A 14706-nucleotide genomic window follows, 5' to 3' on the forward strand; every position below is an offset into this window, starting at 1 on the left:
TCAGTATGTTGTTTTGGAAGTCATGAGTATCCTGTGATCGGGGTAGAATTTGCTCAGATATGCAAAACACAGCTGTCAATAAGCTCCCAACCAGCTCTTGAAACCCCATTTCCACTGCATGAAAGAAAATTTTTGATCTTGTTGTTATGGTATCTCAGCCTCCTCTGGTTTAAAATAATATCTTTTCAAGTAATTACATAGTGTCTGGGTCTCTCCATCAATGCAAGGATTTTCCTTTCTCTGCTTTTTTCCAAGATGGCAGTTGGATGCAGGAGAAGCTAACTTAGCTTCAGGTCTTGGCCTTGTGGCACAATCACATGCTGCCTGCAAGGTTGGGGGCTTTACCTTGCTGCCTCAGCCTCATCTGGCTTTCACTGTGACTCCTGATCCCCAAGGTCTGCATGGGAAAGCTATTTGATCGCTGGTTTGAGAAGTCCATTCTACAGCTCTTTATTATAAAGTCACTTTGCCTTCTCTGTAGTGATGTTCTGGTGAAATCACCAGCTAGTACCTCAGCTACTTTTTGGCCCCCAACCCCTGTGGCACACAGGAATTCCTGGACTCCTTCCACAACTCAGGCAAGTTCAAATGGTATTTTACTTTTTTTTTTTTGACAGCTTCTCGCTCTGTCGCCCAGGCTGGAGTGCAGTGGTTCAATCTCGGCTCACTGCAACTTCTGCCTCCTGGGTTCAAGGGATCCTCCTGCTTCAGCTTCCTAACTAGCTGGGACTACAGGTGTGCTTTTTGTATTTTTAGTAGAGACTGGGCTTCACCATATTGGCCAGGCTGGTCTCGAACTCCTGACCTCAAGCGATCCACCCGCCTTGGCCTCCCAAAGTGCTGGGATTACAGGCGTGAGTCACCACGCCCGGGCAAGCCCATATATTGTATGTCAGGTGAGTTGTCTCAGGCCCAAGTCGCTGAAGTGCCTCCCTCAGCCATTTCTGCTCTGTGACTTGGGCACCATGTTGGATGCAGTGTTAGCCTGACCCAAAGGCTCTCTTGAGAGATTTGAAGACTCCTCAGGCTATACCCAGGGAAGTGGGAGCACCAGCCCATATGTTCTTGGAGTCTTTAAAACTATCTCAGTGTTTCTATTGTCTCTTACACCTGGAGCTTTGATCCTGATGGGTGGGGCGGGAAAAACCAGCACACTCACAACCTGCCCCTGGCCTGCCTTTTCTTGTCCCATTTCTTAACTTCTTCTCCAAGTTTCAAAGTAGCTGTCCATCTTCCTGTAGGGTAGAAACTTCCTGTTTGTCATATTTGCATTTTTCTTTCCTCCATGATTCACTCAATGGTCACTCAATTTCTCTGAGCTTTGATTTTTTTGATACGTAAAAACCCCAGCCTTGGGGGTTTTAAGAAAACCCTTTCTCTGTCTGCAAAGTCTGGCATTTGAGACTATTGTCTTGCTATCAGATTTTAAGTCTACTTTGAAACTTAAAGCAGAAAAATGAAGACTTTCATTAATGCTGTCACCACCCTCCTCTTCCTTAGAGAGATTTGCCCCTGCTTCCTGGCCCAAACTTAATGGCACAAAGGCTATAAGAATGAGTGATGAGGCCGGGTACAGTGGCTCACACCTGTAATCCCAGCACTTTGGGAGGCCAAGGCAGTGGATCACCTGAAATCAGGAATTTGAGATCAGCCTGGCCAACATGGTGAAACCCCATCTCTATTAAATACAAAAAATTAGCCGGGCGTGGTGGCACATGCCTGTAATCCCAGCTACTTGGGAGGATGAGGCAGAAGAATTGCTTGAACCTAGGAGGCAGAGGTTGCAGTGAGCCAAAATTGCACCATTGCGCTCCAGCCTGGGCAACAAGAGCAAAAATTCCATCTCAAAACAAATAAACAAACAAACAAAAGAATGAGTGATGAGCTGGACATGGCGGCTCATGCCTGTGATCCCAGCACTTTGAGAGGCCAAGGCAGGTGACTCACTTGAGGTCAGAAGTTGAAGACCAGCCCGACCAACAAGACCAGCCTGACCAACATGGCGAAACCCCGTCTCCACTAAAAATACAAAAAGTAGCCAGGTGTGGTGGTGGTGCATGCCTGTAGTTCCAGCTACTAGGGAGGCTGAGGCAGGAAAACCTCTTGAACCCGGGAGGCGGAGGTTGCAGTGAGCGGGAGTGCCACTGCACTCCAGCCTGTGTGACAGAGCAAGACTCTGCTAAGAAAAAAATAATAATATATATATGTATATATACATACACACACATATACACATATATACACACACACACATATACACATATATATACACATATATACACACACACATATATATATATGAGAAACCAGATTTGTCAGCCTCTTTCTTTGGTTTCTCAGTTTCCTCAAACTTTGTGGCAGGTTTGCATAGACCTGCCCACTGTGAAACAGCTGGAATGCCTCCTGCTTTCTGTAACCATTTCCACACATTTCCACAGCCTTCATCATTAAAGTGACTCTACTTCCTCCGCTGATGACTGCTGCATCTTTCCACTGGTATGTCATGTCACATCCTGCAGTGATATCCACATTACAATGACTTCTTGCTTGCAACAAGCTCTCTGAGCTGCTCCTGGAAAGGTTGTGTTTCTATAAGCACTCAAACAGGTCATCAAGCTCTGGAACTGTAACCATGAGGAAAATATTGAAAACTACCTCTGCAATCAAATAGCTTACTCCACCTTCCTGACGAATGACTGAATATTTGTTAGCTCTGTAAGGGTTCCCAGAAATACTATATCATCCCCATAAAATATAAGCCAGCACCTAAGGTGATGTGTCCTGGCTCTGATGTGTATTTCCTGCTACTGTATTACTGTGCCATATCTAGTTCACCTATTCATTGAGTTAACACCTATGTATGAACCATCAGCTAAGTGCTCACTCCTAATCTTTGTGGAATAGGTGCCCAAGTTGAGATTGAGCCTTCTTTTTGACAACCGTGATGATCAGAAGGGGAGTGGGTGAAGAGATGGGTACTGCTCTTTTAAAACTTAAACATAAGCTGGGCACAGTGACTCGTGCCTGTAATCCCAGCACTTTGGAAGGCCAAGGCAGGAGGATCACTTGAACCCAGGAGTTGAAGACCTGCCTCTGTAACATGATGAGATCCCGTCTCTACAAGAAATAAAAAAATTATCCGGGCATGGTGGTGCATACCTGTAGTCCCAGTTACTTGGGAGGCTGAGGTGGGAGGATTGCTTAAGCCTGGGAGGTGAAGGTTGCAGTGAGCTATGATTGCACCACTGCACTCCAGCTGGGTCAACAGAGGATGACCCTGTCTTAAATAAATAAATTAAATAAATAAATGTAAACAAATTTTTCTGATTTCTTAGAGCCAGGAGTTCAAATGTACCTTTGAAGGAAGCTGGTTTCTTTTGGGAAAACCTCTAATGGGCCCATTAGTCAGGACTCTGTTGATTGTTGAGGGCATAAACCCATTTCAAACCAGCATGGGCCAAAAGGGGAATTTCCTGGATTAAGTAACCAAATCCCAGGAAGTGGGGGCCTGCAGCTGGGCTCCGAGAGAGGCAAGAGCCAAGACTTACTCTGGACTTTCTCACTCTCCCTCTGTTTCTTGTCTCTGCTGCTCTCAGCTCCTTGGCTTCTTCTATAAGCCTCAGGAAGATGCCTTCAGGAGGAGAAAGGGCCCCATTAGGGAGTGTGCAATCTAAATCAGCCGAAGGGCAAAGTTATGTAAAGGTTTTTTTTAATAACATTTTTATTGAAGGATTAGAAAAGTATGCAAATCAGAAATTCCCAATTTGATGAATTTTCATAATAAGTTAAAGCCACTTGTCTAGCCAGCACCAAGATCAAGAATCAGAACTTACCAGCACACACAGCCCCACTAATTTCCCTTGCAGTCACTACCGCAGGTCAGTTGTAGACTTTTCTACAGGTATGATGTATGTCAATGAAAGTGTCAAGCAGTATAGTTTTGCATTTTGCCTGTTTTTGAACTTTGTGCAATGAATCCAGGCAGTTTGTACTCTTTTCTGGCTGGCTCCTGTGGCTCACTACCATGTTTGTGAGATGTGTCCATGCTGTCGTGCGCCATCATGGTTCATGCTTTCCCATCGCTGCATGGCATCTCATGGAGTAGAGGTGCCATTCTACTGATGACAGACATGTAGGCAGTTTCCAGGTTTTGGTAATTTCAAATAGGGTTACTATGCCTATTCTTGTATATTATTATTATTATTATTATTATTATTATTATTGTTATTGCTATTATTATTGAGATAGGGTCTCACTCTATCACCCAGACTGGAGTGCAGAGGCACCATCATGGCTTACTGCTGCCTTGACCTTCCAGGCTCGAGTGATCCTCATACCTCAGCCTCCCACATAGCTGGGACTACAGGCACGTGCCATCATGCCTGGCTAAATTTTGTGTTTTTTATAGAGATGGGTTCTCACTATGTTACCTAGGCTGGTCTCGAATTCCTGGGTTCAAGCAATCCTCCAACCTCTGCCCCCTGAGTAGCTGGGACTACAGATGTGTGCCACCACACCTGGCTAACTTAAAAAAGTTTTTCGTAGAGATGGGGTCTCCCTGTGTTGCTCAGGCTGGTCTTGAACTCCTGGCCTCAAGTGATCCTCCTGCCTCAGCCTCTCAAAGTATTGGGACTCCAGACGGGAGCCACAGTGCCCAGCCTTCTTGCACATTATCTTTGGTCATCACACACATTCTTTGGGTTTACTACATACCCAGGAGTGTGTGTCTGTGTCATAGAGTCTTTATGTGTTCTCATTGAGTAGATAGGGAGTTACCGTTGTTCCATGTTCTCTTCAACACTTAAGATGCCCAGCCTTTTCATTTTAGCATTCCAGTAGGTGTGTAGTGGTAATCTATTGTGGTTTTAGATTGAACTGCCTTTCATATCTTTATTAGCCACTTAAATACAGTCATGCACCACATAATGATGTTTTGGTCAATGACAGACTGCACATACAACAATTATATTATATTATACACTTATAATACCATATTTTTACTATACCTTTTCTATGTTTAGGTGTCTTTTGATACACAAATACTTAGTATGTTATAGTATTCAGAACAGTAACATGCTGAACAGGTTTGTAGCTTCAGAGCAATAAGGCTACACCATATAGCCCAGGTGTGTAGTAGCCTATACCATCTAGGTTTGTATAAGTACACTCTATGATATTTATACAATGACAGAATCATCCAACCCATTTCTCAGATCATACCCCTGTCATTAAGTGGTGCGTGACTGCATTCTCTGTTGTGAACTGCCAGTTCAGGTCATTTGCCCGTTTCCCTACTGAGCTGTTGACACTGCCTATTGGCATGGAGGGGTTCTTTATGTCTTGTGAATCCTCTGTGAGATGTATTTATCACAAATGGCCTCTCAAGTATGTGACATCCTTTTCATACTCTTACCTTCTGATGGTTGGAAGTTCTTAAATTTAATGTAGCCCAATTTATCAAAAATTCCCCCGATGTTTAATGCCTTTTGTGTTATATTTAAGAAAACTTTGCCTATTGCAGAGACTGAATTTTAAAGATAATTTTAGGTAGAAAGAAATGAATTTCTAAAGTAAGAATCACTTAGAGAAAAAATTGTAAGCAAATTGTTTATGTATATCCAAGTTGTAATGTGAACATTTCAACTCTAAAACATATATTTTAGACTTAACTGGACTCTGAAAATAAAGTTAACTGCCCCTGTTGTTTTTTTTTAATTCATCATGGAATATTGGGGTTGCAAAGTCTGAAGTCTTGCCTTTCATTGATCTGACTCAGGTCAACAAATACTCACTGAGTCCCCCTCTGTGCCATGGTTTCCTGGGAATTAGGAATGAGAAATGGTCACATTGCTTGGGGCCTGGTCGGGAGGATAGTGTGCCTGTCATCTTGATGCTGCTGCAATGGAAGTGTGTTCTGGGCATCTGCAGCCTCAAAGGAGAAGAGTACATCTGCTTGAGAGAGAAGGCCCGCAGAAGAAGAGAGATACTTAGGAATTGGATCTTAAGCAACTGTATGAGAGCTCTCAGGTGGATAGGGATGGAGGGTTGGAGTTTGGTTTGTTTGTTTGTTTGTTTGTTTGTTTGGGATGGAGTTTCCCTCTTGTCGCCCAGGCTAGAGTGCAACAGCGCTATCTCGGCTCACTGCAAACTCTGCCTCCCGGATTCAAGTGATTCTCCTGCCTCAGCCTCCTGAGCAGCTGGAATTACAGGTGTGCGCCTGTAATTTTTGTATTATTAGTAGAGACGGAGTTTCACCATGTTGGACAGGCTGGTCTTGAACTCCTGACCTCAGGTGATCCACCCACCTCGGCCTCCCAAAGTGCTGGGATTACAGGTGTGAGTCACCACAGCTGGCCTGAGGGTGTTTTATTCCAGGGAGAGGGAATAGGTGATCTGTGGTTTGTGCTTATAAGGGACTGGGCTTGAATGGGGACATTTACAGCCTGCCTTCAAGGCTTCTATGTGCCCCAGGGGCTCAAATTCCAAAACAAAACTTCCAAACATCCTCTTTCTAGACCTGTGGTGGCAACAGGTGACCCACTGGGAAATCTAGGATCCTGGACCCAAGGACCTGAGCCAGGATGCTAGGTGGGCTGTATTGCCCTACTCGGTAGCATCTCATTGCCTACATCTGATCTTTGAAGGAGTTGCTGGCTTTTAACTCACCAGAAAAGGGGCCTCTTGCAGAAAAATTGATTTGGAAGGCCCATACACGAAGAGGAAGCTGTGGAAAAGGGGTGTTCCTTTGCTGAACCTCCTAGAGTAATAATTACTGTGTAATGTGACCTATCCTTTATTATAACCACGTGTTTATTTTAAATGCCTGGCTTCTAGTGACAATGTACACCTGGAAAAATAAACAAGTTTGAGGCTGGTTACAAAAGGAAAAAAAGATGCTCACTAATGGTGCTGAATAATTAAGAGGGAACAGAAACAGAACACACTTGATTAAGCACCAGTGGGGTCTGAGGCTATTCTAAAGATTTTACTCACTGTATCTCATTTTATTATTGTGACACAAAGGTAGGGTGTAATAATCCCCATTTTACAGTTCCCATGAGCAAACAGAGCTCCGGAAAGGTTAAGTCACCAGGCTGGACACTAACAGAGCCAGAATTCTCACTTGGGTCTGAGTCGAACCTCCTCTAGCTATTGCAAACAAACCAATGTACCTGACAAATGTGGGGCCCAGTTATATCACTGCCACATAATTAAAAAGGATAATTGCCCCAGGGAGAAGAGTGGCACATGGTGATGAAGTCCCCTGAAGGGTAGCAAATTGTTTGTGAGTGCAGGGAAACTAGATGATAACACCAGCAGGTTCCAGCTGACAAGTGCCTCCTTGCTTCCCTATGAGTTCGCTCTTCCCAACAGTCACACAGGAGCGTCCCTGTCTTTCTACTGTCCTGCCTCCAAGTGTTCCCATCTTAGCCTGTCCTTTTAGTTCATTCTCCAGACTTCTAAATAGGTTTTCTTTTCTGTCGATTCAAAAAAAAAAAAAAAAATGTCTTTGATTCTAAGCCTGTTACATACAATGATTCTTAACTGGATGGTGATTGGTGATGACTCACTTACCAGCAATGTGGGAGTGTCCTTACATTCCTGCGGGCTTGGAAAGTATTCCCTGAGAGCCTTTCCTTGTCTTGAAGCCCATTCATTTTCCTGGCGTTCTCCAACCTTACACATCATCTGTCCTCCTGTCTGCTTACCCGCAGTGTAATCAAGGATCTCACAGGCGTGTTTGATGCTCAAAGAACTCAGGGATGTTTCAGTCAGGGGCTGTCCGGGAGCTGCCCTGCGTCTTAGTCATCATGTTCCAATAGGTTTCTGTACTCCCTTCATTCATGAGAACTGTTAGTTCAGTGCCTTTTTAGGAAAGGATCACACAGCAGGAGAGCTGGAGAGGTTTTGGTCTGCATAATAAGTGGGAATTAGGAAGAGATGACAAACACAGTTGAGGGGCTGGGTTGGGGGAAAAGTGGAGATTAAAACAGGTAGAAAAGGTGGCTGAATGCTGGGCAGGAAAAAACAGAGTCATAAAGGAAGGCTCTCTTGAAAGGAGCTAGCATTGGAGGAAGCTTGCAAAGATGATTTTACCCTGCATGGAAAAGATGGTTGCAGTTGTATTTTTAAAAGAAAAATGCAGTATCTCCCACCTCTCCCCAACCCCATGTTTTTCTATTACGTTATCATTTCTCCATCATGAGGTGGAGTTCAGTTCCCCTCCTCTTGATGTGGGGTGGGCTTTTGTGACTGGTTTGTTTGTTTGTTTGTTTGTCTTTTAAGACAGACCCTCACTCTGTCACTCAGGCTGGAGTGCAGTGGCACGATTGCAGCTTCACTGCAGCCTCGACCTCTACAAACTCAAGCAATCCTCCCACCTCAGCCTCCCGCGTAGCTAGGACTACCGGCATGCACCACCATGCCCAGCTAATTTTTGTATATTTTGTAGAGACAGAGTTTTGCCATGTTGCCCAGGCCGGTCTTGAACTCCTGAGCTCAAGCAGTCTGCCCACCTCAGCCTCCCAAAGTGCTGGGACCACAGGCATGAGCCACCGTGCCCAGCCTCTTTGTGATTGTTTCAATTAACAGCATGCCATTGAAGTGATCCTGTGTGACTTCAGAGGCTCGGCTATAAAAGGGACCCATATTCCATCTTACTCCCCGTGATTCTCACTCCTAAAGTCTTGAGCCCTGGGTAAGCATTTTGACTCTCCTGAGGCCATCAGTCTGTAAGGAAGCCTAAACCAGTCCACATGGAGAGGCCACTGAGGCCCTGAAACCATATAAAGAAGCAGAGGTGCCCAGCCGGCCACCTGCTGCTTCAACCCTGGCTCTCCAAGCTCCAGCCACTGTCCGAGAGTAACCACATGAGTGACTGGAACCAGAATCACTCCAACAAGCCTTTCCAAAACTCCTTATCTACAGAAATCCCGAGAGATTACAAAACAATGACCACTGTAAGGCACTAAATTGAGAGGTGATTTGTTCTATGGCACTAGCTAGCTAAGCAGGAGTTCTGGCCAGTTCTATATTGGGCAAGATAACAAAGTGGAGTCATTGTAAATCATTTGAAGAAAGAAACACATTTACTTGTCTTTTCTGGATTTTCTATGCCAAAGCATTTTGGATTAAATCAATGGCACCTTCACCAGCCTATGGCCTAAAAATGATGCCCTCCTTCCTTATAACCACATGGTAAAGACCCAAGCCCCATCATCTTCACCACTGGCTATCAGCAACCCTGTGGTTCAACCTGCTACTTCTAGGAGTCACACGGGGTGTCCTCTCAGGTCTGTGGACACACTGCAGTTTCTGCTTCTACTTTGCCCCACTTCCTGCCCCAGCTGCCCCTCCTCCTGGCCAGGACATTGCCCACAAGGTCATTGTGGGTCATTGCCCACAAAGTGGTTCTGGCACTGAGGCAAGGTAACCAGTCCTGACCACAACCCGTGCCCCAAGGTGCTCCCTGGACCCTAAAGCAGTTGTGCTTGGGCCCAGGGTCTCCAAAAATCTCATCTGAGCAGCTTCAGTCTCTAACCCTTTTCCTTTCTCTATTATGGTTCAAAGAAGAGATGCCATAGCATCCCTCTGGTGGTCTTTCTGTCTCCTTCAGCCCAACCTCCAAATAAAATTGATCCCTCTTCCCCTCACTGTAGATCAAAAGATCCCATAAAGGCTTGGAGCAGTGGCTTATGCCTGTACTCCCAGCACTTTCAGAGGCCGAGGCGGGTGGATCACCTGAGGTCAGGAGTTCAAGACCAGCCTGGCCAACATAGTGAAACCTTGTCTCTACTAAAAATACAAAAATTAACTGGGTGTGGTGGCACACACCTGTAGTCCCAGCTACTGAGGAGGCTGAGGCAGGAGAATTGCTTGAACCCAGGAGGCGGAGGTTGCAGTGAGCTGAGATCAGGCCACTGCACTCCAACCTGGGCAAAAAAGAGTGAAACTGCATCTCAAAAAATATTTTTAAAAAGATCCCATGCATACAAAGAGAAGCTGCGTTGGTACGGGGTGGTTTTTACACATTGGGGCCCTGCACAATCCACCAAAAATGCTTCCTAACTGGAATCATCTCAACCAACAGCCTCATCTCCACAGAGTATATCTGACTTCTGAAAAGTCAAAAATTTTAAAAAGGACTATTTAAATTACATTTCAGAGAAAAGAGGGTGAGAGAATTAAGACATAAAACCTGCTGGCAATAAAACTCTTCCACTTATGGGAATCTTTCCTGGTGGATTTTGTGGGAGCATTATTGCACGTTTCATTACAGACTTGAGCAGACACTGGTGCCATTATGGAAACATATCATAACACGGGGTTCTCTGCAAACCAGTTTGCTTTAAAAATGCATTTAAATTATGCTGTGCAGGCTTTACACCATAGACCTGAAATCAGCTAAGAGCTGGTTATCCCAGAGTCCTGGTCTACATGATTAGTGGGATCCATTAATAGATGGGTACGTCTATCAGGTCACTGGGAATCTGAAAGGACCGCTTTGGTGGTATGGAACATTTTTGTAACCATGCAGAACAGAATCTGAGCTGAAATCTGCAGCTGTGTACCTACTTGGAGTCTCTAGACAGGATACTAAAGATGAGGAAATTATTTGTTGAGACCTCATGAAAATTAAAGACATGGGAAAGAAATGAAAAGAAAAGCTATGACTTTAAAGAGTCTGCAACAGGAAAGAGAAGTTCAGTGTTAGTGAACGTCAGTGCAGAAGAAGATGGAGTGGAAATTTTGAAGCAGGAGCCACTATTATCACAGACTACAAATGACATCTCACCAGAGAATCGCCCAAGGTGAGAAGCAACATATTCAAAGGAGCTTTTACTCACCATGGCCACTGTGAAAATACTTTCCCCAACTCCTACCCCCCCTGAGGCTTTTCAGAAAATCACCAAAAGGTCCTTGACTAACAGCAGTACCTCACCCCTGCCACAGAGATGTCTGACCCACCATCTCTTTCCTCCACTGCCGTGCAACGGGTGCCCTCCTTCAGCCCATTCCTCCTTTCTTCTGTCTCCACTACTCATGGATCAATCCACTCCCAGACATATGGCTGCTACCCAACCACTTGTCCAACAAGATCCCAGCTTTGTTGTGTGCCTGCCTTCCTCCATGGCAGTTATATGATTTGTAGGGGATGAGCCCACCCTTATCTCCCAAAGAGTGGGTGCTAATTGGTGTATGCCAATGTCGGTGGCACCATTACCCTCACCTGTGATTGGGTTAGGCAGGAACATATCATACAATTTTGGCCAATGAAATATGAGTGAATGTTTATGGGGAGCTTTTGGGAATGATTTTTGTTTTGGTTTGGTTTTTTAATAGAGATAGGGTCTCATCATATTGCCCAGGCTGGTCTCAAACACCTAGGCTCAAACAATCCGTCTTGGCCTCCCAAAGTGCTCAGATTATAGGCATGAGCCACTGTGCCTGGCCTGGGAATCATTTTTTACTGGTAAAGAGACATACAGAAAGAGGCACCTCTCCCTTTTATCACTAGGCATTGTTGGGTCTGCTGATGATGCTAGAACTGTGGTGGCCATTCTGGGACTAAGGAGAGCCAACCTAATGATAAAAGAGCAAAAACAGGGAAAGAATCCAGGGGTTTGGTCATGTCATTGAGCTGCCAAACTATCAATGTTGGAGACACCCCAGCTTGGGTATTTTTATTGGTTAGTCCATTGTCAGTTGGTATTTCTGTTGCTTGTATCTGGAAATATCCTAACTAATATAACCATTGAGCTTACTTCCTCCATTCTTCCAGCTCTTGCCCAGTTGGAGAAAGAAGTTTAGGGATTCTCTGTCTCTATATTTTTCCTTTCTCTTTTTCTTCCTTTTGTGAACCCAAAGGTAGCTATAAGAATTGCTGATAGGTTTAAGAGACAGTTCAACCTTGCACCTGTATCATAGAAAGAGAAACCCTGAAGTTTTAAAGTTAAATGACACGACATGTTCCAAAGGAATTGCTCTACTTCTCAGGGGTCCCAGATCCCTTTGAAAATCTGATAAGAAGCCTGGACGTGATGGCTAACGCCTGTGATCCCAGCACTTTGGGAGGCCAAGACAGATGGATCACTTGAGGTCAGGAGTTTGAGACCAGCCGGGCCAACATGGTGAAACACCGTCTCTACCAAAAATACAAAAATTAGCCAGGCATGCTGGTGGGCACCTGTAGTCCCAGCTGTTTGGATGACTGAGGCAGGAGAATCGCTTGAAACCGGGAGGTGGAGGTTGCAGTGAGCTGAGATTGCACCACTGCACTTTAGCCTGGCTGACGGCGTGAGACTCAGAAGGAAAGAAAGAAGGAGAGAAAGGGAGAAAAGGAAGAAGGGAGAAAGGGAAGAAGGGAGGAAGGGAGGAAGGGAGGTAGGGAAGAAAGGAAGGAAGGAATTCCGCAAGGGGAAATCTGATAAGAGCCAAGAGGTAGGTCATTAGAAAAGTGCACATGCACGCCCAAATGTGCCCAGATGCTAAAGCTTCCAGAGGGACTTTGGAATCACGAGTGGGAACCTCCACAGCCTAAGGTTTGTTCATGGTGCTGTGTGCCCATCCTCATCTAGGCTTTTTTATTCAAGAAATAGGAAGGAGAAAAATTTGGTCACCAAAAATCAGGAGAAGGCTTTAGAAGAGAGCAGCGGGGCAGGGTGGGTGGGGCATGCTGTTCTCATGAGAGAAGTCACAAAGAGGCTGGACTGTGTTCCACAAGCGTTTATGGAATGAAAAGGGGAAGAGAGGAACTTTGGAAAATAACCAAGTGGAAAAAGGAAGAAGGGCTGCAGGCACCCAGATGGTAGATGCCCATGGCAGGTGGTGAGCTCTCTGCATAGCCCCTCCAAGAGTCACGGAATTCACCAAACTCATGAAATGTTGAGAAAGGTTAGGTTTCCTACGGAAAAGAGTGGTGGGGCCTAAAATTTACATTTGGGTTTGCTGTGAGGCAACACACACAGACATACAGGGTGAAGGCAGAGAAAAACAAACAAAAAAGTCTTTTGAGACAGGGTCTCGCTCTGTTTTCCAGGCTGCAGTGCAGTGGCATGATCATGGCTCACTGCAACCTTGACCTCCCAGACTCAAGTAATCTTCCTACCTCGGCCTCCTGAGTAGCTGGGTCTACAGGTGCACACCACCACACCCGGCTAATTTAATTTTTTTTTAATTTTAAAATTTTTTAGTAGAGATGGTGTCTCACTATGTTGCCCAGGCTGGTCTCAAACTCCTGGACTCAAGCGATCCTGCTGCCTTGGGTTCCCAAAGTACTGGGACTACAGACGTAAGCGACCACACCCGGCCCAAAAAAGTTTTTAAAAAAGAATTAGGAATTAGAACATACAGAAACTGTGAGGCAAACTCTGAGTTTACTTAACCCACTACACACTGTGTTTATGTTAAATTTCCTAAATCTCCAAGGGGCAGGAAGACCCCCAAATGACATTCAGATCACACACACACAGCCCTGAGTTAAGCAGCATGCCCAGAATGACACAGTTCCTAAGGGATGAGCTGGGATCCCAAGCCTATTCTGACTCTTTGATGGATCCCAATCCATCAAAGGAAAGAAACATATTTTAAATGTTATTTTTCTTAATCACTGGTACTGCCATAATATTGACTTCAATTAGTATTATTATTATGTGTTTTTTTGAGACGGAGTATCATTCTTGTCGCCCAGGCTGGAATGCAATGGCACAATCTCGACTCACTGCAACTTCCGCCTCCCAGGTTCAAGCAATTCTCCTGCCTCAGCTTCCTGAGTAGCTGGGATTACAGGCACGCACCACTACACCCAGCTAATTTCTTTTTTTTTTTTTTTTTCACCCAGCTAATTTCTGTATTTTTAGTAGAAACGGGGTTTCACCATGTTGGCCAGGCTGGTCTCAAACTCCTGACCTCAAATGATCCACCTACCTCAGCCTCCCAAAGTGCTGGGATTACAGGTGTGAGCCACTGCAGCCAGCCCCTATTTTTATTATTAAATATAACTTTGCAATAATTCAGCTACATTCATTATTCTTTCACCCATATTAATCAAGAGTCTATTATATGTATAAGATATTCAAGGTTGGGTTTTGATTTTCAGATTCTGACATTCCTCTCTTCTACCCCTGGGATTTCTCATCAAAGGGACTGTACTCATAAGGAATGAGAACCAAATGGGAAATAAGGTAGTGCTGCATAAACACGGAGGAAGACCCAGTAACTAGGGTGACCATATGCCCTGGTGTCACTGGAACATGCCCAATTTGTGCCTATTCTCAGTGTCCATGTTAATAACTGGCCCCCCTCTTCACTCTCAAGATGCCTGGTTTGGATCATGAGTTGTATGGTGTCCCTACTGAGAATCCCAGTGCAGAGTTCTGGGACAAGCTGGTGTGGAGTAAGCAGTTCAGATTAGAAAGCCTAAAAGAACCCTTGATTCTAACGCACCAGCCTGACTCCCTATGAATCTCAGGTACCCGAATCTGAAGCTTCCAACCTTAGGTGGAGAAAGTAGACTAGAAAGAGAGGTAAGTCTTGCTAAGTTGTGTGTACTACATGGAACAGAAAGTGAAGAAGAAAAGGATGGCTGGGCCTGCATGGAGAAGACAGGTTTTGCTTATTTATACTTACCACACGCGAATGGGAAGGGCAAGGGGAAACTCTCTAGTGTGCCCTCACCTCTGACACTCAGTGACCCGACCCACTGGT

Source organism: Piliocolobus tephrosceles, chromosome 2, assembly GCF_002776525.5.
Source record: "Piliocolobus tephrosceles isolate RC106 chromosome 2, ASM277652v3, whole genome shotgun sequence".
NCBI lineage: Eukaryota > Metazoa > Chordata > Mammalia > Primates > Cercopithecidae > Piliocolobus > Piliocolobus tephrosceles.